Below are 21817 nucleotides of genomic sequence, written 5' to 3' on the forward strand. Positions count from 1 at the left end.
CGTGATTATTTTTCAAGATATCAAGATTGGGAGGAAATTTAAGCCAAGATTTTATGTATATAAATCAGGAAATATCTGCACTGGGGAGTATTTTCAAACTGTTAGAATATAAAATGACATTATATATCACAAGAAAGTTAAAAACTTTTACCTTGTAACTTTTGTCTTGTGTAGACTTAAAATTATTTCACAATACAGATTGTTAACAACTTTACACCGTTTCCCGATTATGCTTGGGACTCTAAGTTTATAAGCAAGCTATTTTTACGTGGTCTCTACCCCTTTCTCATGAACCTGTTTCTTTAGAAAAAGAATCCAAGATTAGAAACTACCTATTTTAAAATTATCCATATTTATATCTATGATCAAAATAAAGATGTGTCATCTATTTGAAATTATTCAAGTAATCTAAAGAGTCCCTTGGCATCCTGAGTATATGATGACTTGGTGAAACATTTTCTGTATCATAGTGGTGAAAAAGAATGGAAAAAACATTAAAATATGACATGTTTGAAAATTTAAGTTCAGTAATATTTCTGGCTCTACCTTGTTTTGATTATTCCTCAAATCACATTAGAAATGACTCGCTTTACTTTTTTACAGTGTCCTAAATCATCTTTGCTTTGCTGACATAAAACTCTTTGCTTTCCTTGCCTCTTAATAAGATGATTTATTTGTAGAAAGACCAGGAAGATAAGCCCACAGATGCTATGCCCCCCATGCTTTATAAGTGGTTTGCAAAAGGTCAGATGCCATTGACCTTTCAGATGACTGGAATAGCTGATCTCACAAAGAGGCCACTTTTCTATCCCTGATTGAATTGAAGATTGCCTTTCTCAACTAAAACAATGTGAGTGGATGACTGTTAATATATTCAATAACCTATTTTTAACATCTAGAAATTTTAAAGATCTTCGGCCCTAATATGAGCCTTTCTCTTCCTGACAATAGGTGATATTTTCTGCTGAAGATGAGTCACTTGCAAATGCAAACAAATTATTTATTTTTGAAGTACACAAATTCAATAGTAGCATCTAATGCTTAAGCAGGTTCAGACTTGTTATTGTGTATTTCTTTTTATGTACTTGTTCATTTAACCTAAACTCCACTTCATTTCAGAAAGGCCCAAGGTAGACTATAGAAACATATACATTATAATAAGACAAATAGCACAAAGTCAAAAGACACATAAAAAATGACAGTCAAAAAGGAAAATTAAGCAAGCAGAGATGGCAAACTTATAAGCATGTCAGTGATAAAAGGCTTGGTATATATATATATATATATATATAATGACATACATGTGCGCACGTGTGTTCACACACATACACACATACACAGTTGGCTCAAGGTAGCAAGGCCTTCTCAGCTCTCAGTTCTGGGACACACAATCCTCTGTGCCTATTTTATTTTATTTTATTTTATTTTTTATTTTATTATGTTATGTTAATCACCATACAGTACATCATTAGTTTTTGATGTAGTGTTCCATGATTCATTGTTTGCGTATAACACCCAGTGCTCCATTCAGTACGTGCCCTCTTTAATACCCATCCCTCCACTCCCTCTAAGCCTATTTTAAATAGAACATTAAATGATAAAATTGGTGACATTCTCAACAATATCACAATGCTAAGTCAATAACAGGAACCATATCCTTGGAAGAAGGTGAAGGTATACTCACTCAGCTCAGCTCCGCTCACTGAGAGCGACTCTGTGGACAGGAAAAGAATTAAAGCCCCAATATACACTTTATTGATGATCAGTTAGATGAAAGTTTAAAATCCAGCCTGATAATTCTTAAACCTTCTTGTGCTCCAGAATAAGGTGAGTGAGGCTCAAAGACATTGTTGGGCAAGACTTGCAGATTCTAAGTAAATGGAGGAGAGGGGTAAGTCCCTTGTGTTTAACAAGCACCACAAGACTCTGGTGCAGGGCTTTTGAGGATGAACTTTGAAGAAACACTGACAAATGGAAATGATGTTCTCAAATCTGCCATCCAGCCTTCCAGAATATTGTTTCTAACAACTAGAATTGGATATTTTGGGAAAAAAACTGGGTAACAGAGTTTTTAAGTTACAATCTGGGAAATGGGGACCTTATAAATTAATGAAGGCTCGATACAGGATCTGTACTAGGAGAATAACAATCCAAGTCAGGGAATGTAATTTCCTACTTTATTCTGCTCAGTCACATCTGGAATATTAGGTTCATACTTTTGGTGCCATATTTATGAAGGATATTGATAATTCATTCAACATACTCCATGAAAGTTTTCTGTCCAACACAACATGACTATGGCCCTGTGCATATTTCTGGAATTGAGGCATGTCCATAGAGGCAAAGAAAAGGGAGCAATATGGAAGGTGCTACTCAAGATGCATGTACAAGAGTGTGCAGCTTTCATTTCAGAACCATGAGTTCTGGAGCCAGATTCACTGAATTTAAAGCATGGTTTGGCCACTTAACAGTTATGTAGGCAATTTATATAATTTCTCTGTACCTTAATTTCCCCATCATTAAAATGGGCTTATTATTAGTACCCACTTCATAAGGTTTTTATGGGGGAAAGTCTTTTATATATGTATTGCACTTAGAATATTGCTTGCCATATAGTAAGCATCCAATTAAATTTATGTAATATCTGTTAAAAGCTTGAGAAAAATATTAACCCATCATCTTAATAAGTCTGATAAGGTAAAATTTTACAGTTCATTTTAGGAACTACTCTGAATGGTTAGTATGTATTTGACTTCTCAACTTAGAATAAGATTTAAAGAATATTATGGACCAAATATATACCACTTGGCTGCTTTACAGTTTGAGATACTTTAATAGATATCCACTCATTCTCACTTCAGGTCAGCATGTGTTACTTATTTGACAACTTGCATTATTTTAGGAGCCATAACAATAATGAATAAGTCAGAGTTCTTATCATTAATTAGCTTTAACTTACAATTTTGAAGATTAAATTGACAAGTGAATGCAAAGTTATTTAGCAATGTGATTTTTGCTACAATAGATGTAAGCACAGGGTGTTGAAGAGGCCTATGAGTCTGTAGTATTGAAGCTCCAGTCATGGGGTAGAGGCTGGGGCTGGGGGTGTCAGCGAAAGCTCCTTGAAGAAATGATCTTCATGTGAAAACCAGAGGGTCATCGGAAGGGAGCCTGTTGACTCACTGGATGAGACCCCTGAAGCAAAATCACAGAGTGAGGAGGAGCATAGCATACTTGAGTGTGACAAGAGCAGACTGTGCAAGGTAGGGAATAGAGGAAAATGGTGATGAAAATTTAGATGGGAGCTCAGATGGTAAAGAGTATTGCAAATCTGGCAATTAAGTTATCATTTAAAGAATTAAGTTATGGGATTTCAGCCTGAGAAACTGAAAGTTCTGTAATCTACCAAATATAAAGAGGTTATCATAATACCAAAAGTAATTAGAAAATCATGGTGAGCAAAGACAAAAGCATTGAGATCAGGTATCACAAAGTTTGAGTCCAGACTCTGTCATTTCCAAGTTATGGATTTAGTTAACTCATTAAAAATGTATTGAGAACCTACTGTATGCAATACATTGTGCTAGGCTTCAGTGAAAACAATTTTAAAGAGAAGAAGGGTAAAAAAGAGGAGCGGGAGGAGAAGGACCTGGAAGAGAAGAGTAAAGGAAAGGAAAAAACAAGCTCTGATCTTAAAGATTTTGTAGTTAACTGGTAAATGCTACCATTGCTTTATCAAACTATTACCCTATTGAATATATAATTACAATTGACACCTGCACTAGAAAGTAAAGAAATGAATAGCAAAGAGATTAGGAAAATCTTTCAGATGAAAGGAAAATTGAGCACACATCTAAAGGATGACTAAAAGTCACTTTGGCTAAAGCAGGACTGGCACGATGTGGAGCTACCTAATGAATAATTCAAAACAAATAAAAATGCTTTCTGGTGGAATTTGTAAACATGTTTTATTGCAAAATAATAGCTGTTCATTGTTTTAACTTCTCCAACAATATACAAGAGAAAAAAAGAAGAAATTACAAATCACTCAACATTGCAACCCTCTATGGTGGTCATATTTTAATGGTAAATATACTTTCTTTAATATATTTTGATTGAATTATCAAAAACTGTTGAGGGTGTGAGATTTTTCCTCTACGTACAAGCTCAGCTCATAAGTTAACCTGTTACTGTTTCGATAAAATCTGAGTTCCTCGGTCAAAGACAAAGGACTTACTACTCTTGGCACAGCAAGTAATGTGAGCCCCGGCAGTGTCAGTTCCCCAAGCCCAAAGCCTCACAGGGATAATGCAGTTAGGCCTTAACAGAAGCCTATAAAAGAAGAACACTGAGCTTGGGAGATTCGCCACTTTTATAACAAGCAGAAGTTTATTCTTTGTTCAGGAAGAAACTGCACTTCTGAAGACTGAATATCTCAGGATTTCTCACTGCAAACATAGCCTTAAGCATAGGCCATTTGTGACAACATGGGTGGACCTCAAGGACATTATGCCAAGTGAAACAAGCCAGGCAGAGAAAGACAAATATTGCATGACATCACTTCTACATGGAATCTAAAGAAAAAAAAAATGTCAAATTGATAGAAACAAAGAGTAGAAAAGTGGTTTCCAAGGGCTAGGAGACTGAGGAAATAGGGAGATATTGGTAAAAGAGTACAGATGTTCTGCTAAAATGAATGAGGTCTGAAAAAAAAAGAAAAAGAAAAAGAAATAGCCTGGTAAAGAGCAGCCAAGGCTTTATATTCTTGGCATCCCCAGTAAAAATGTGTCAGGGTGACAGGTTCCAAGGCAGACTGCCTCATTCAACATGTATCTCATGGCGACACAAAAATGGGTCAATGGATAGAGATAAGCTCTGCATTTAATTACTTAGATTCTTGAAGAAAAGAATAACAGTAGAAACTTGGCAATGTTTTGGTCATTTAATAATGTTAATATCTAAGCATACTTGATTAGTAGCAACAGCAGCTTCTAATTTTTTATTCTGAAATTAGAACATGGCCTGTATTGAGGCAGGTGGACTGCAATCAGTCTAATGGCAAGTTACTCATCATTATCTAATATGATGTAGAAAACTTTGAATATTATAATGATAAGACATACCTAACATGCTGTTGTTGGTTGAATTATGTCCTCCAAAAAGACATAAAATCTTAACCCCTAGTACCTGTGAATATGACCTTATTTGGATATAGTTTTGTTTTTTTTTTTTTTCCATATGTAATTGGTTAAGATAAATTCAGTTTGGATTAGAGACCTAAATCCAATGACTGGGGAATTTATTAAAAGACCACGTAGAAATAGAGACACAGACACAAGAAGAATGCTGTGTGATACATAGAAGCAGAGACTGCAGTGCTGTGTCTACTAGCCAAGGAATGCCAAGGATTGCCAGCAACCATGGGAACCCAAGAGGGGCAAGGAGAGATCCTCCTCCAGAGCCTTCCAAGAATCCTGGCTCTGCTAACACCTTGATCTCAGACATCTAGGCTCCAGAACTGTGAGAATATAAACTTTTGTTCTTTTAAGCCATTGTGGTAGTTTTTACAACAGCCCTAGAAAGGAATATGCATATAAATATGATCTTTTTCTTCCATTCCAGTAATCAAATATATATGTACCAATGCACATATACACAGACTTGTATAATGGATGCCTGCCTTTGTTTGGGTGCCCCCCAAAGCTGACACTGAGACAAGGATTTTGGTGCAACCACTACTTTTGAGAAATGATCCCAGGAAGCATGGGGAAGTAAAACAGAGAATGCAGGAATATCTGAGAAGTTTAAGGTAAATGATGAGGTTATTGCTGGGGCACCCAGTAGTCAGTCCCATGGCTGTCTGATCTTTTCTCTGGAAGTCTGGTAGAGTTTGTGGAGAGTGCATGGAGAGTGCTGCATGAGGGTGTGAATTCCCACTATGTCTCTTACCCTAGGGATTTTGCACTGTTCCACCAGCCCATACTCAGCCTTGGCCAGTTTGGCACCTATTGTAGCTGAACTTTTGTGAAGGGCATCCTGCTGCATCTACAACAGGTGAATACACATTCAAGCCCCCTCTGTCCCTATAGGCACCGTGTCTTTTAGATTTTCTACCTGCTGCTTTCTCTGCAGTCTCAGCCCTCTGATAGGTTTGAAAAAAAATCATGAATTTTGTTAGTTTGGGTCTTTTCCATTGTAAGTAGACTTTGCTCCTTTCAACTTTCTATATCTTAAGATACGGAAGCCACAAATCCTAGACTCCACTTTAATATACACCATAATTGCATTTTAATTTCTATTAGGTTGTCAGTTACAAAATATCTTAATGCCCCCCAACATACATTTTAAATGTAAGTTAATGTGAAACAAACAAATAACACATGAATTGCTTCAATGGGTAACAGTTGCATTGTATCAACTAATTATTTTGCAAATTAATCTTGCAAATCTGATTTCAGCCCTATTTGGCCATAAAATTTCTTCTAGGTTATGAAATTTCAGTAGTTTTTTTTATAAACCATGATTTATGCCTTCTATTTAAGTCCATCACATCCTCCTACACTTTGTCTAGACACTAAGATAACTATCCTTCTATAAACATTGATATGCCAACTTGCCCCGCAAATAGATTCTAAGGAATCTGGAAATAGAAAGACAAAAAGAAATAGTTTCATATTCACATACATCTTATAAGAACACTGTAACTGTATTTACTATTGACAAGAAATTTACTTTTAATCTCTTCACTAACACACTTCATCCACACGCTCTGACCTAGGCACATGTTAGTGCCCCCACTGCTCATGTGATGAATATACGAATGCTATGAACATATTTTTCTCCATTAAGGATTCTGGTGGCCTTCAAAATACATTTGGCCTTTCTAAATACGTGCACAAGTATGGAAGAATTTCTGTGACATAAAAGTGTGATCATAGTGGGCTACCAGACACAAGGTTTTAGCATGAGAGGAGGGAAGTACGTTAAATAGATGTTTCTACACTATCACCAGAGTGGACATGAGTTCCACGGTGTCATTTGGCAAAGTTCCCTTATGATCTCCCAAACTTCTCCATTTGTCCCGAGTAGCAGTTAACAAGATTGTATTAAATAATAATAATATAAACACTAAAAAAGCCAGTAACAGTCTATGCTATTGTAATTTATGATAAGAAACATGTATCTGATCTCTCATTTCTGGCAAAGAGCTCCTAAAACCCTTGAGATTTACTAAATAATAATATTGATTAAAGTGTCTTGATATTCATAACAAACTTCTTTGAACACATCTGAATTTATGTTAATCAGGTGACTTTTGGAAAGCACCAAACATACAATAGAACTTGCTGTCAGAATTGTACAGTCAATATTACTCTTTATTCTCAATATCAAGGATATATACTCCCCTTGCTTAGAATCTAAAAGTTCATAGGAAAAGTTCCATTTTAAATTCAATAATATAGGGGTGCCTGGGTGGCTCAGTCGGTTAAGTGTCTTCCTTCAGCTCAGGTCATGATCTCAGGGTCCTGGGATCGAGCCCCGCATCGGGCTCTCTGCTCGGCGGGAAGCCGGCTTCTCCCTCTCCCACTCCCCCTGCTTGTGTTCCCTCTCTTGCTGTCTGTCTCTCTGTCATAAATAAATAAAATCTTAAAAAAAAATAAATTCAATAATATATTACTAAGTTATATCATTTGCTGACTTCATGAAAATCTCATTATTTTCCACATTTCAAAATTTATACCAATGTGATTTTGATATTAACACCGTTATTTATTAGCTGTTATTAAGAAAGAAATATCAGAACCAATATTTGATAAAGCCCTATAGTCTTCAAAAATTCCTGGGGATCCTGGGTGGCTCAGTCAGTTAAGCATCCAACTGGTGGTTTCCACTCAGGTCACAATCTCAGTGTCCTGAGATCAAGCCCCATGTCAGGTTCCACGCTCAGTGGGAAGTCTGCTTGAGATTCTTTCTCTTCCTCTCCCTCTGCTGCTCCCCCTGCTTTCTCTCTTTCTCTCTCTCAAATAAATATTTTTAAAAATTCCTGAAGCAAGTATTTTTTCAAATTATTATTTGAGGAAATTCAAAAAGAACAGAACCAAATTCTAGAGTTTGAAAAATAATTTTACTGGTTAGTAAAAGACTTTACATGAGAATAGATACAATACCTGTAGATATATTTTTCAATCACACTATAGTGTGAAATAACAGAGTAAGATGACAAAACACAAAATCTTTACTTTTTTAATATTTTACTGTATAGTAAAAATTCAATTATTATCTGGATTGAGCTTTTTTCATCATTAGCTAGTTTTTATAATACAAATTTTGTTTATTTTCAAAAATATGAAATTTTTATCTTCTTGATTTATTTTATCCAGTTTTAGTTGTGCAAAAATAGTAATTTATAAAATAACAGTTAAACTTTCAATGGCAGTTTTGACAGATAATAGTGTGCATATTTTAAATATTGATTTGGTCTCAGGAAAAGAAAAGTAGACACAGAGAAAGAAAAAGCTCATGCTTTCTCCTCAATTGAGAAATAACAGAGCTCCTGGGAAATTCAGCTTTACCCTAAATCAAGAATTAAATGTGAGCCCTATAACTGTTTAATCCATAATGTTCATTTTAGCTTTATTTGGAAAATTGATCAAGGAACACATAGCAATACTGTCCAAACATCTTTTTTATTTATAATTATTTGTGATTTTATGTAAGAAAACAGTGAAGAACAGTCTGCCTCAGACTCTTAAGTTTAGCTACTACGTTAGAGAACGAAATCTAAATTCCTTCCAACTGGCAGGAGCTTGCTCTCTGTCATTCCCCAAGTGGCTTTTATGCTCAACTTCCAATGACCAGAAAAGAAAACTTAGAAAATGATATTGTTTTTAATGTTAGAAAGTTCTCCTTATAGACATCTATTAGAACATTGGCATAATGTGGTTCAGATTTCTGGATACTACAGACATATAGTTGTCATTATTCTAAAGGTCTTTCAGAAGTTAACAGGTAGTGAATAATTTGCTGAATTTTATGATCTATTATTTTTATCCATTCAAACAATGCAGTTTCAAACTACTTATTAATTAATTAATTTAAAGGTGTTAGCAAAGCCCCTATACATGTTATCATTGTATTATTTGTGCTGGGGTAGATACCAACACACAATGAAATCTGTGCTGCTCATTCGTTAGGCTGAGGGGAAATAAGTAGGACAGGTGCCTCTAGTAGTGATATGTACACCGGAATGTGCTACGTGCAGTCAGGGAGGTGCAAATGGCAGTGGCGGTTCCCAAAAGGAAGCAACCCCCTCCCTTTGGAGATCAGAGAGTATATCATGGCTGAAATATCATCTGAATTCTGTTCTAACGCATTGGTAGAATCCTGACAAGTAGAATTAGTGCAAAGTATTTTATAGGAAGGAGAAACAAGATGAGCAAAGCCAATTAGCTAGGAAGACAGATGAACAGTGTGGGTTCAGAGATTAGTTGGGTTTGGTTGGAGCAGACAAAAATTTAGAACAAAGTAGTGGGAAATGAAGCTGCTTGAGGATAGAGATGATTGACAGCAGCGCCCCTACAGCTGCCTGAATCCAGCCATCGGCTCCTTTAGTCTGAAGTGCTGAAAAGTACCCCAACTTCCTTCTTTCCAGTGTGATTTCTTTACAATCTCTTCTTCATGTTTTCACTAAAGGGAGAATTCTAAATGACAAACATAAGCACGTCTTCGGTTATTTATTATTTGGTCTACACTCCTGATGAATAAGTCTACTGCCATAGCGCACTTTGCAAGACCCTTCCAAGCCGGAGAACCTACACCTGCCTAACACCATGCCTATGGTTTCTGGCCTGAAAGCTACCTTGACACTCTATGCTCCATGGGACGTATCTTAAAGCTACTTAGAGTTCCTCTAAAATTGCCATTGGCACATTTACTTGTTTACCACTCTGGACAATAGGCTCCGCAAGGACTGAGATCATCTCTCTTTGTCATTCTCTCAGCCCTAACTCCTTGCACTATGACTGGTATTAGGCACATATATATTGGTCAATATAAAATAGAGCATGAAGTCCTTTCATTCCTTTTTTATGCTAAGTCTGAACTCTGGTGTATATTTTTCATTTTCAGCTCATCTCAATTTAGATTAGCTACATTTCATGTGCTCAAGAGCCACAGTTGCACAAGGCTGGTCTAGAAAAAAAAAGGGAACAAGCAACAAGGTGGTGTATCTGTAGACTGTACTGAAAAGTTACCAAATGGGGCACCTGAGTGGCTCAGTCCATTAAGTGTCTGACTATTAATTTTGGCTCAGGTCATGATCTCCCCATCGTGGGATGGAGTCCCGAAATGAACTCCGCATTGAGCCCCACAACAGGCTGCACACTGAGCACGGAATCTGCTTCAGATTCTCTCTCCCTGTGCCCCTCCCCTACTGGCGCTCTCTCTCTCTCTCCTTTTTATCTCTCTCCAAAACAAATAAATAAATAAAATCTTTTAAAAAATTTACCAAGGGATAGTGATCTTCAGTTTTTAAAGCAATCAATTGGCCCCAGCTCTCCAATGACTATGTTTAATTTTTGATAAACACTTCTTAAAATATTACATTCTGTGGCTTAATGTGTATAGAGGATATTGCTGAGCCCCTAAGAACATGGTCTATTTCTGTAAAATATCACTAGTTCAATGATCTTGGCTCGGACAAGATGGCTGATGACATGCAGACAGAGATCGCTCAATATTTAATTTCTTACCAGTAACTCTTAGAACTTTCCTGGGTACTCACTGAATATTTTTAAAAAAGAGATCAATTTCAAAGGCTCTTCTTTCTACCTCTGGGATTCCATCCTCAGCCAGCATTACCCAGTATGTAGTTAATTTGAAGACAGCCCTATGAAAAAGCATTGAAAAGGAATTTAGATCGGTGGAAGGTTTGTAGCATTGTTCCTCTATCACCCAAAGTCTGAAAATGAGAAACCTTCTAACTGAAAATGATTCCTGAAATATGCACACTTCAGCTGTGTGTTATAAGGAAAAGTATAAAGTTCAAATTCATTTGTGTTCAAAATTGCCTCCCTCACTGCTCACCACTGATTCTAAACTCATTATTTATCACTTAAGGAACTTCATTCTCTAAAACCCCTCTGAAGGCAAGCTTTCCGACAGGATTTCTTGTTTCAGTAACCCCAGGAAAATTTTATCACGCTTTCTTAGAATACTGGTTGTTATCACTTTACTGAGTTTGTCTATGAATGCACCTTTGAGAATTGCATGTGGTACCACCATATGCTAAAACAAGGAAAGAGGAAAAATACATGCTGTAGATGCTCCTGGGAATAGATGCCCTAATGTGGTCCATTGTTCATTGAATCAGGAGTCAAGCAAACTGTTTCTCTAAGAGCCATGAGTCTTCCCAGGCCAACAAGCAAAATCAAGGGTATTAAGTAGGTACCTCTCAAATAAGAGACAAAAACAAAGTTTCGCATTTTTTTGAGGAAATTTAAATTGAGTAAGATTTTTTGTAAAACAAGTCCAGTAATGAGAAGAGCAGACTTGTTTTTAAGGGGGATGACATTTCATTTAGCTGGGCTTCAGAATCGGAGTTCCCGATAATCAAATAGATCCAAACACACTCTTCGCTCGTTGTTTACAAAGCCTTTGGTGGTGCAGCTCTGGCCTGCAAGCACAGTTTGCAGATCTATAAACCAGAGGAGAGCCAGAGGCACCTGGATTCCGCACTGGGCGTGCGTGTGCATGTTTGTGTGTGTGTGAAGCCTGTAGTTGACATAAAATCACCGAGTGCAGAAAGTAATTTTGTCGTATCTCACTCTTTTTAAAGAACTGGTCTTAATCCTCACCCACTGTAGTGAGAAGGTATTTTTAAAGAGTTGCAATCATTTTGTTATTACTATAACAAATTACCACAAACTTAGTGGCTTACAAGAACACAGATTTACTATCATACAATTCTGACAGATGGAAGTCCAAAATCAGTCTTGATTGGGCTAAAGTCAGGGTGTCAGCAGAGCCCGTTCCTGCTGGAGGCTCTGAGGGGAGAGCTGCTCGCTTCCTTTCTCTGCTTCCGGAGGTCACTGAGTTCCTTGATGCATGACCCCTTCCTCACACCACTCTGACTTAACTCCCTGCATCATCCCCTCTCCTATCACTAACTGATCATTCTGTCTTCCCCATATAAGGACCCTTGTGATTGTATCAGGTCCATCTGGAGAATCCAGGATAAGATGATTTCAAGATCCTGAATTTAAAATCCTCACATCCACAAAATCCCTTTGCCCTGCAAGGTCATATGTTCACAGTTTCGGGGGATGAGCATCTGGACATCTTCAGCCATCGTTCAGCCCACCATGATACCTTTCTGCATTTTATGCAATGTGCTGGTTCTTTTTACTTAATGGGTTTCACTGACTTCCTTTGGCCAGGTCAGATTCCTCAAGTTCACTAAAGATTTAAATATTAATCTCTTCTAATCTATACAAGCAGTTTACAGAGCAATGATGTAGCTGTCCAATATTGTATTCTTGAGTACATAGGAGTTCCATACTCGTTTTCTTATTTAACTATCAGAAAAACCTAGTGAGGTATGTGTTACTTCCTCATTTTACTTTCATATGGCTGTTCAACATCAGCTGACCACGGCTACCAAATCTGTTTGAATAGCAGCGTCTAACGGCAGTCCTCCTGATACTTCCTTGAAAACACAGTCCTCTTCTGAAATAATCCCAGCTGGAACAACATCTTTGAAAAATCAGTGAAGAATGAATTTCATTGTTTCTTTCCAAATCAAATGCAGGAAATCAAGCATATGAAAATCATATTCCTCCCTCAACTTCTGAATGTAGATTAAGAAATGTTTATAGAAATAATTATGTAGAAAATGAACAGAGTTTTAAATTAATTTAATACAATCAGGTAGGCTCTCAGCTACCGTAGGTAGACAGGAGGAAGATAATTTGAGCAGATTAATGCATGATATTTGGAAAACTCTAAAGAGATTTGTTACAGAATTGATTAGCACTTACCTTTAAAATAGAGAAATGTATTCAAATTTGAATTGTAAATTCCATCCTTATTTTATACAGCTACATAGGAAAGGTATTTGTTCTATGGAATAGGAACTATTAGGCATCAAATTCAATAAAGATAAGAGTTCAAAAACTATGGACTTTAAAATGTTAGTTTATTGCACAGTTGAGATTATTTCATATGCATGAAATCTAATCTGAATCAAATGTATCAACCATTGAGAAATAAGCTATTTCATAAATCCTATACTATGTAGAAAAGTAGAGTCTTTCAGAAATATGGAGATAAGAAGCTGTGGTTTAATATATAATCTAATCGGTGGCTTGATGTGTGAGCAAGTGATCATTTGAACAACTCTCATTTGCATATTATTAAATCTTTAGATGAATTGTTTAATTTTGCAAACCTATCTTATCTTGTGCATACAGAATTGGTCTATGTGAAAATTTTGATAGAAATATGTTTTTATTCCTGATAGAAGAACTACTTGGAACATTTAGTCCATAAAGGAGAACAATCCATTTCTCCAAGTATCAGAAATGTCATTTTTCCTGAAGGAGACACAGGTCAGATTTCCCTTCTGTTCACTTTGTTGCTTAATAAAGTGGAAACCAGCAAGGTTCCCAAAGCATCTTCACCAATTAAGGATAAGGAGAGGTTATGTAGCATCCTGAAGTGTAAAATAGATCTGTGAAAACTACAACAGCAGCTTTAAGGAAAATCACACTGTGAACATTTTGAGAATGAATTGTGCAAAGCATGATATATCATGCAAGTAAATGACAATGACATTTAACATCCATAATCCAAATAGAAAAATGTTGTTTTGAGAGATCAGAAATGACCAAATTTCTCAAGACTTCATTTTTTTCTTTTTTTTCTTTTTTTATATTTAATTTTTATTGTTATGTTAATCACCATACATTACATCATTAGTTTTCCATGTAGAGTTCCATGATTCATTGTTTGTGCATAACGCCCAGTGCTCCATGCAGAATGTGCCCTCTTTAATACCCATCACCAGGCTAACCCATCCCCCCACCCCTCTCCCCTCTAGAACCCTCAGTTTGTTTCTCAGAGTCCATCGTCTCTCATGGTTCGTCTCCCCCTCCGATTTCCCCCCCTTCATTCTTCCCCTCCTGCTCTCTTCTTCTTTTTTTTCTTAATATATATTGCATTATTTGTTTCAGAGGTACAGATCTGTGATTCAACAAAAAGACTTCATTTTAGATATATATTAGGAAATGAAAATTGCATATACTCTAAGCAAAATTGCCATTGATAATTCAAGTGAATTTGGAAAAAAATCACAAGAAAATGCTTAAATAACTGCTAGAATAGATAAACTCACTATTGATAGAAAAAATCCATTAAGGTACTGAAAAGAAAAGGACAAATTGACTATAAAGAATTCATAACATTTCTCTCAGTTAGGGGCCTCGAGGGAAAATGGAATCTATATTGCAAAATCAGAGAAAATTGTTCAATAAAACTAGAAAAACATTCAAATATATTACAGGAAGAAAGAAGAGACATCATAAATTTTTAAGTACTGGTTTATGTTCTAAAATCCACCCATACCTCAAGCCATTTCCACAAGTCCTGGGCTCTGTCTAAAGGCAGGGGCCTGAGGGTCATACCCTGAACCTTAAAATGTGTGAGTTAAAGTTCATTATTTCTACCACTGTCCACAAGTGACAATGATGGAGTACATACCATGTGCCAGACACTGGACTGAATGGTTTCACATGTACTGTCTCATTTTTCTAAGGACGCTTCTAGGAGGGGTATACCATAGTAGTCACTGACTAGAAAAGAAAGCCAAGCTTTATAACATTGCATTGCTTTGTTTAAAATTGCATATTTGGTAATAAGAAATCCAGGATGGAATCTATGATTATCTCATTCTAAACGCAGTGCTCTTTCTAATATTCAACTCTATCCTCTGTAACTATGAAGAAGAAAAACATAGCCGAGTGAAACACAAGACAGGAACCCACTGTGAACACTGGATACCGTTTGACCTAAGAGTAGCTAGCAAAATGTATTCCCCCATAGATGCGCGTGAGCTCGTGTGCCAACTAGCTCACTAAAATTATCTTTATAGAAACCATTTTATTCTTATACAAGTCTGTATGCCATTAAGATTTTCTTCTTTCTGCCCCAACCCAAATAAAATCTGATCTATTCTTTAACTGAATTTATTCTACTAAATATCCCACCTGATATGGCATCAGTCTCATTACGTGGAAAATAATTCATTTAAGATCTTCTATATGTGAGATATTGTGGTAAGCTCTATCAGAGAAGAAAATATGAATGACACCTCTTTTATCCTTGAGATCTTAATTGTCCAAAGAAAGAAACAGGAAGACAAATAAGTTATATGTATGCACGTGTGTGTTTGCATATATATCTATAGTTTTGTTTTGATATTAAATTATTCCAACACTGGGTAAAGAAGCAACTTGTTAGAATGGTTGTTTTTGTTAAACTACTACGGATTCATAGGAGTGGCAGAGATCTTCTAATATATTAATATTCTTTACCGAGAGCATCATGTTCTAGAAGAGTGAATAGTAGAAAAAAGATGCAGAAAGTTCAAAATAATTTACTCAAAGATTTAGTTTCTTAAATAAAAATCAGCACTAGAACTCACCTCTTCAAATGCTCAGTCTGTAATATTTCAGTAGCACATCTATGGAGACGTTAGTATATACAACTAATTCTAAAAGGCTTTTGTGGAGAATAATGGTATCTCTTAAGGTCTTGGAGAGAGATAGAAAATGCTTTCATAGGAATTCTATCTAATGTAACTTCCTATCTATTTCAGGAGTTTTTCCTGAGGTACCTACAGAACCAACTGATATTCATAGACCTCTGCTTGAAATATCCCTGTGCTAATAAGCTCACAACCTCATAAATGAACCCATTCAACACGGGAGCTGTACTATTGCTACAAAGTTTAATCTTTAAGCTTAAATCTGAATCAACATAATTTCCATCCATTGGTTCTGAATCTTTCCTTCAGAACTATTGGGAAAATAATCAAGCTTATGTGTTATCCATTCAATATCTAAAAGTAACTAATCATGTTTCTCTTTTCTGTACTCAATAGTTCTAGCGTTTTCTTTCCAGACCTCCCCTCGTTACTGCCACTCTTATTTGGATATGTCCTGAGCAACCAGCATCCCATTTCAAAATGCAATGTCTAGAAATGATTACAACATTCTGATGTGGCCTTGCTAAGTCAGAGAATGCTGGCATTTTCCTTTTCATAGATTTAATCCTTATTGGTGCAGGCTAAAATAGCTTTCATCTTTCTGGCAGCCACCTCACGTGTTTGCACTTCTTGTCAATTTGAAAATGTAGATTTTTCACAGACGACATTTCCCAGAACCCAGGTGAAGAAGCAGCCACTGAGGAGAAGCCTCTTCCAGACGGTGTGAAGCTGAGTCTCCTGGGACTGTTGTTAGCATGACAGTTCCAGTCAGAATCTTCTGATTACCTAGTCCTCTCACTCCTAATGGTTTGGTCACGGTTACTTGGCATTCACCTGTTGTGTGCTGTTAAATCCAATCCTGATAGACCCATTCTACCAAACTGTTCCCCAGAACCAATCCTATAATTTCCTTTTTCTCTTTTTCATAGTCAAATCATCAGCTGCTTCCCATAGCTCCATCACTACATTTTTAACTCCAACCTCATAAGACACACTTGTCTTCTGACAATCCTTTTGTTTGTCTTTTTTCTAGTTAAATTCCCACTCTCCTCAGTGACTGCCCATGTTTTTCTAACAGCTCTTATCTACATAGATGATCTGCCTTCCCCCTTTATAGAGAGAATTGAGGAACTCAGGGAGCAACTGTCTCCACTTCTGACCATCCCCCCACCCCGAAACAACCGCCCCTCCACCTTCTCTTGGTTTTCTGATGATAAAGTCTCCTCATTCCCATCAATATTAATCTGTCCACGTCTACATTTAATTCTCTTCAGCAGAATTTACTTTTCTTCCTATTTTTAAATTTCCTTTCCTATAGATTATTTTACATTAGTCCATTTAAGTCTTCCCCATGATAGAAAGAAAAAAGGGGGAAACCTCCCTTGATCCTGCTTCTTACCACCAGTATCTGTTTCATACTCAGCCACGGCTTTTGACAGAATCAATTACACTCACTAGAAGTATTCCCTCGGTTCTGAGTCATTGTCCAGACCAGTGCTTTAGGACTTCCACTCACACTTAAGCCACTGAAACCATCACATGCAAAATCATCAGTATCTATAAATTATATCTTACTGAAAACATTTGGCGTTTTTTACTATTTTTTACATAATCAAAGTCTCCAAACCTTTCATTTCTTTTGTTCTTATTTTTGTTTGCCAAAATCTTTCATTATCATGACATTTCTCTTTTCTGAAATGTTCTACCTCTGGTTTCCTTTAGTTTCCTCACAGTGAATGTTGGGATTCTTTGGTTATATTGTCTCTTCCTTCTGTTCTCCTTCTCCCAACATGTCTTGATTTAGGCAATTATATCCTCTCTCTTGTTTTTATTATGTCAAATCCCCAGCCATGACTGTGCTAGATTCACAAAGATTCAGATGCATGCTCATCAAACATTTTCATTTGGATATCCAGTGGAGATCGAGAATGTATTATGTCAAAAACTAGATTAATCATATTCCCTCAGAACATGAATTCATTATATTACTCCTCCTCTAAATTGTTCCTAAGTTCAATTCTATCTGCTTACCAGTTACCCGAGCCATAAAACTGAGAGTTATCTGAGAATGTACCCATTCAGGTCCAATCAGTCACTGTTTCCACAGTTTTGCATGATTTCTGTTCCTATCCTCAAACCTTCCTCTCTATAACTCTGACTTTCCCACCTCCCTCTTGAGATTACTTTGGACCCACCCAGGTAATGCAGGATAATCTCCCCATTTTAAAATAATTCATTATAGCTACAAAGTCCCTTTTCCATGTAAAGTATTATGAAACCAGCTTCCAGGGATTTTGACTTGGACATCTTTTGGAGAGGGGCCATTATTAGGCCTACCATGGTAGTTTCACTGCAAAAATTAACATTAACCTTTCTAAAATTATATCTCATTAATGTTGACTTATTTCTTTCTCTACTATTTATTACAAAATATAAACTAAAACCCCATTGTATTTGTATCACTTGTTTATTTAAAATTGTGCATTCCTTTTTTTTTTTTCCATTATCTGAATGACTGATTCTATTTATTTAGTTTTTCAACCAGCAGTAACTTTATCTGACTACATCACTGCCAGGTCCACATTTGTCCCTCTTGTCTGTAAGGAAATTGTAAAATTCTTTATGGTACACAATCGCTCTATTCTCAAACTATATCAAAAAGATTTTAGTTTATCTTGATTTATGCTTAATGGCTTCTGCTATATAAATATTATTTCTTAAAATATTGTTGTCTCCCTTTTTAGAAATCAGGATACTTCTCCATAACCAATATTTTACCATTTTTCTAACTCCTAATTATTCCTGATACATTTATAACAGTAGCTCTGGGATCAAATATGAAAATCTATAATTTGACTAAAATGTTTTAAGTCTTGTGGACTTATTACATTTACTCCTTTCATGTTCCAAAACCACGCTAGGAAATAGCAATAATAAAACATATTTTTATATTCACATTAAATGCAGCTATAATGTATAAAATACATATATTTAATATGACACATTATAAATAAGCTGCATTTACAAATAAATATGTAAATGTATCATACCTACCTATCTACACGTTTGTATATTCAGTATTACTTTATTAGTATCTATCAATAAAAACATAAATAAATATTTTTGTTAAATATTTTGTAAGGAGAATTTCATCCTGAGATTGTTAAATGGGAATTTTAGACATCATGCAACTGTAAGGGAATGTGCATATTCCAGTGATTTTGTGAGCTATTTTTTACATAGTTAAACATGCAGAATAAATCTGCTCTGACTTTGGAATTATTCATAGTCTTCAATTTTATTTCTAAATTACACCCCAAATTTCTCCTCAGAGATAATATAAGCTATTTTTACCCTGCATATAAAGAATCATTATTTTAAAATTCCATTTATTGAAATAACATATTAGACAACTTATATTTCCAAAAAAATATAATCTTCGCTGTAAAAATATTTGGGCTTTCTATTTCCTCTCTGAGGCTGGTGTCAGTGCTCCACGTGAAAACGTGTGTTGAACGGACCTGATGCTGATGAAGGGCGAGGGATGCCACCATCTGCAGCTGAGGAAACACACACTCACAGGGTGTGTGCTTGGGCCCCAGCATGGGAAAGGCTTTTAGGTCATCTTGAGCATGTTATTTTCTTTCCACTTTCAAGGTTAAACATAATACAACAGAAGTTTGGGATTTCGAACCATTGTTTTGAAGGGTTCTGAAATAATTTCAAGTCATGTTGAGGGGGAATGTATTCTCTTCTTCTCCTAAATCTCCCTCAAGACACTGGGTATGACAGCAATTCATCTGAAAGTCAATGCCAGATCTCTGCTAAAGAGGTTTAAAGTAAAAAATACTCACAAAAGAAGAGCACGGTCAGTTCCTAATGCCTGCTGCTCGGATTTTATAGGGTGATGAATAATGTAAACACGAACACTCATCACCATCATCACCACCACCATCATCATCACCATCATCACCACCACCACCATGATCATCATCATCACCATCATCACCATCATCATCTTCTTTCATCTACATTTAATCTTTCATGTTGAAGGACTTAATGTAAGTTGGCCAAAATACACTGTCATCAATAAATTGAATTAATAAATAGGAATGTTATCCTTTCCCTTATTTAAAACTTTTAAAACATCTCAAATAAAGCAAAGGGAACTCAGCCTATGTATCCCTGAAAACTGTTTTGATTTCATGATGTGCGCTCCTCCTCTTATATCACTTGGATAACCTTAATAATAAAATTTTCACTTTAAAGATAAAGCTGTTCTTGGGATGGAATAGTTGGGAGTATGCCCAAACCTATACACACTGAGGATGATGTGTTTCTGTAAAATCATAATAGTGGGGAAGAAAAATAATCTGTGGAGTAACCTTCATCTATCAATGAACATTACATTAAAAAGGAACATAAGGAAACCTGTTTGACCAAAATAAAATTTAGTTAACTTAGACACATCATTCCATCACATAAAAAAAGAAAGCATTTGTGTAACTAGAATGCCCTGGTGGTGTAGGTTGTTAGTGTCACCTTTGCCCTTGAGTTTCCGATCGAGTGTACTTCAAGTTCAATATAAAATCTAAATCATCATAAACCAGTTTGTGGAATATACTGCTTGAGGTCATCAGTGTAAAATCAAATTTTATAATAAGAAAGAATTTGGGAGTGGCTGTGTTCTTTTGTCTTTTTATTTTGTTTTTCAAAATGCAAATACCATGAAATTTTAGATTCATTTTTAATGCATAAGCTGAATTTGAACTTCATTACAGATTTATTATTATTATTATTTGCCATTTTAACTAGAGAAACTGAGGAAGAAACATCAAAATATAATTAACATACTCTATCTTATGATTAAGATGTAAATATACACCTAGAGTACAAGAAATCTGTGGATTTCTCCAATTTTGAAGGGAGTTATATACTGATCTTGGATCAAACAAACAACAACGAGCTCTTGATACTTCTGCTTGCCCTTATAATGCCCATGACTAAGCTAAATTGCAAAATGTAAAGAGTCTTGATGTAACACTTACAAAAATACTGCTTACAAATTGCACAGCATAGAAAAAATAAAGCAGAATGTGTTTTTGTTTTGGATCTTTTAAAAAATTTTGGCCATTTAATATAGCAGATATTGGAGATTACTTTAAAAAGACCATTAGAATGTAAAAGAAAATAGGGAGGCATCGTAGAATTTCTGTAAAATGTCTTAAAGTTCACATGACTATGCCCTGAATTATGTAATATGTCCTGTAATCACACCTGCTAATCCATTCTAAATCTGGTCTTTAAAGTGTTGATAGCCTCTAGACAGAGAGTAAGGATCTATTATATGTTTCAGTTTATCTTCTATAAGTATTCATGTAAGCTTCTTTCATAAAAATATGCTTTAACTATGGCTATGAGAGATTGCCTCTGCACTCATTAAATTATAAGTAGACAATATTGTTTTGTTAGATGTATTCTCACTTTCAAATATGTATAAGGCAATAGTTAATCATAGAGGTAAAATGATAGAGATAAATTAAGATGACATAAGGCACTTGTGTTTAATCACACATAATTGTGAATGTTTGTGTGTGTGTGTCAAGCGTTGAGTTTAATGGAAATAATGTTGATATCTTTATCTTAAGTTCTCCTAAGTAATAGTGTGTTAAAATGGGCAATTCAGTCTTAACAAAATTTAATAATATTCAGTTTTTACCTTAGTAAAATTTCAACCTAGTTCATTGATTAACTGAAACTTATAGTCCTTGCCCACCTCACACTGAGGTTTGCAGGAGCAAATCAATCTAAGGGTTGTGAAAGAGTTCCACAGCAGTAAGGTATCACAGGAAGATTATATTAATATTATTCAAGTTGCCTGTGTGACCACTACAGGCCCCCTTTAAACAAGAATCCTGTTATCTTCAATGACTGATTTCAATAAGCAAATCTATCAAATATATATTAAAAGCTTATTAAGCTTGAGACCCAGTATGGAGTGCTTTGGGTGATATAAGGATGAATAATGGGTATTCCAGCACTTAAGGGGTGTTT

Source organism: Halichoerus grypus, chromosome 4 (assembly GCF_964656455.1).
Source record: "Halichoerus grypus chromosome 4, mHalGry1.hap1.1, whole genome shotgun sequence".
In the NCBI taxonomy this organism is placed as follows: Eukaryota; Metazoa; Chordata; class Mammalia; order Carnivora; family Phocidae; genus Halichoerus; species Halichoerus grypus.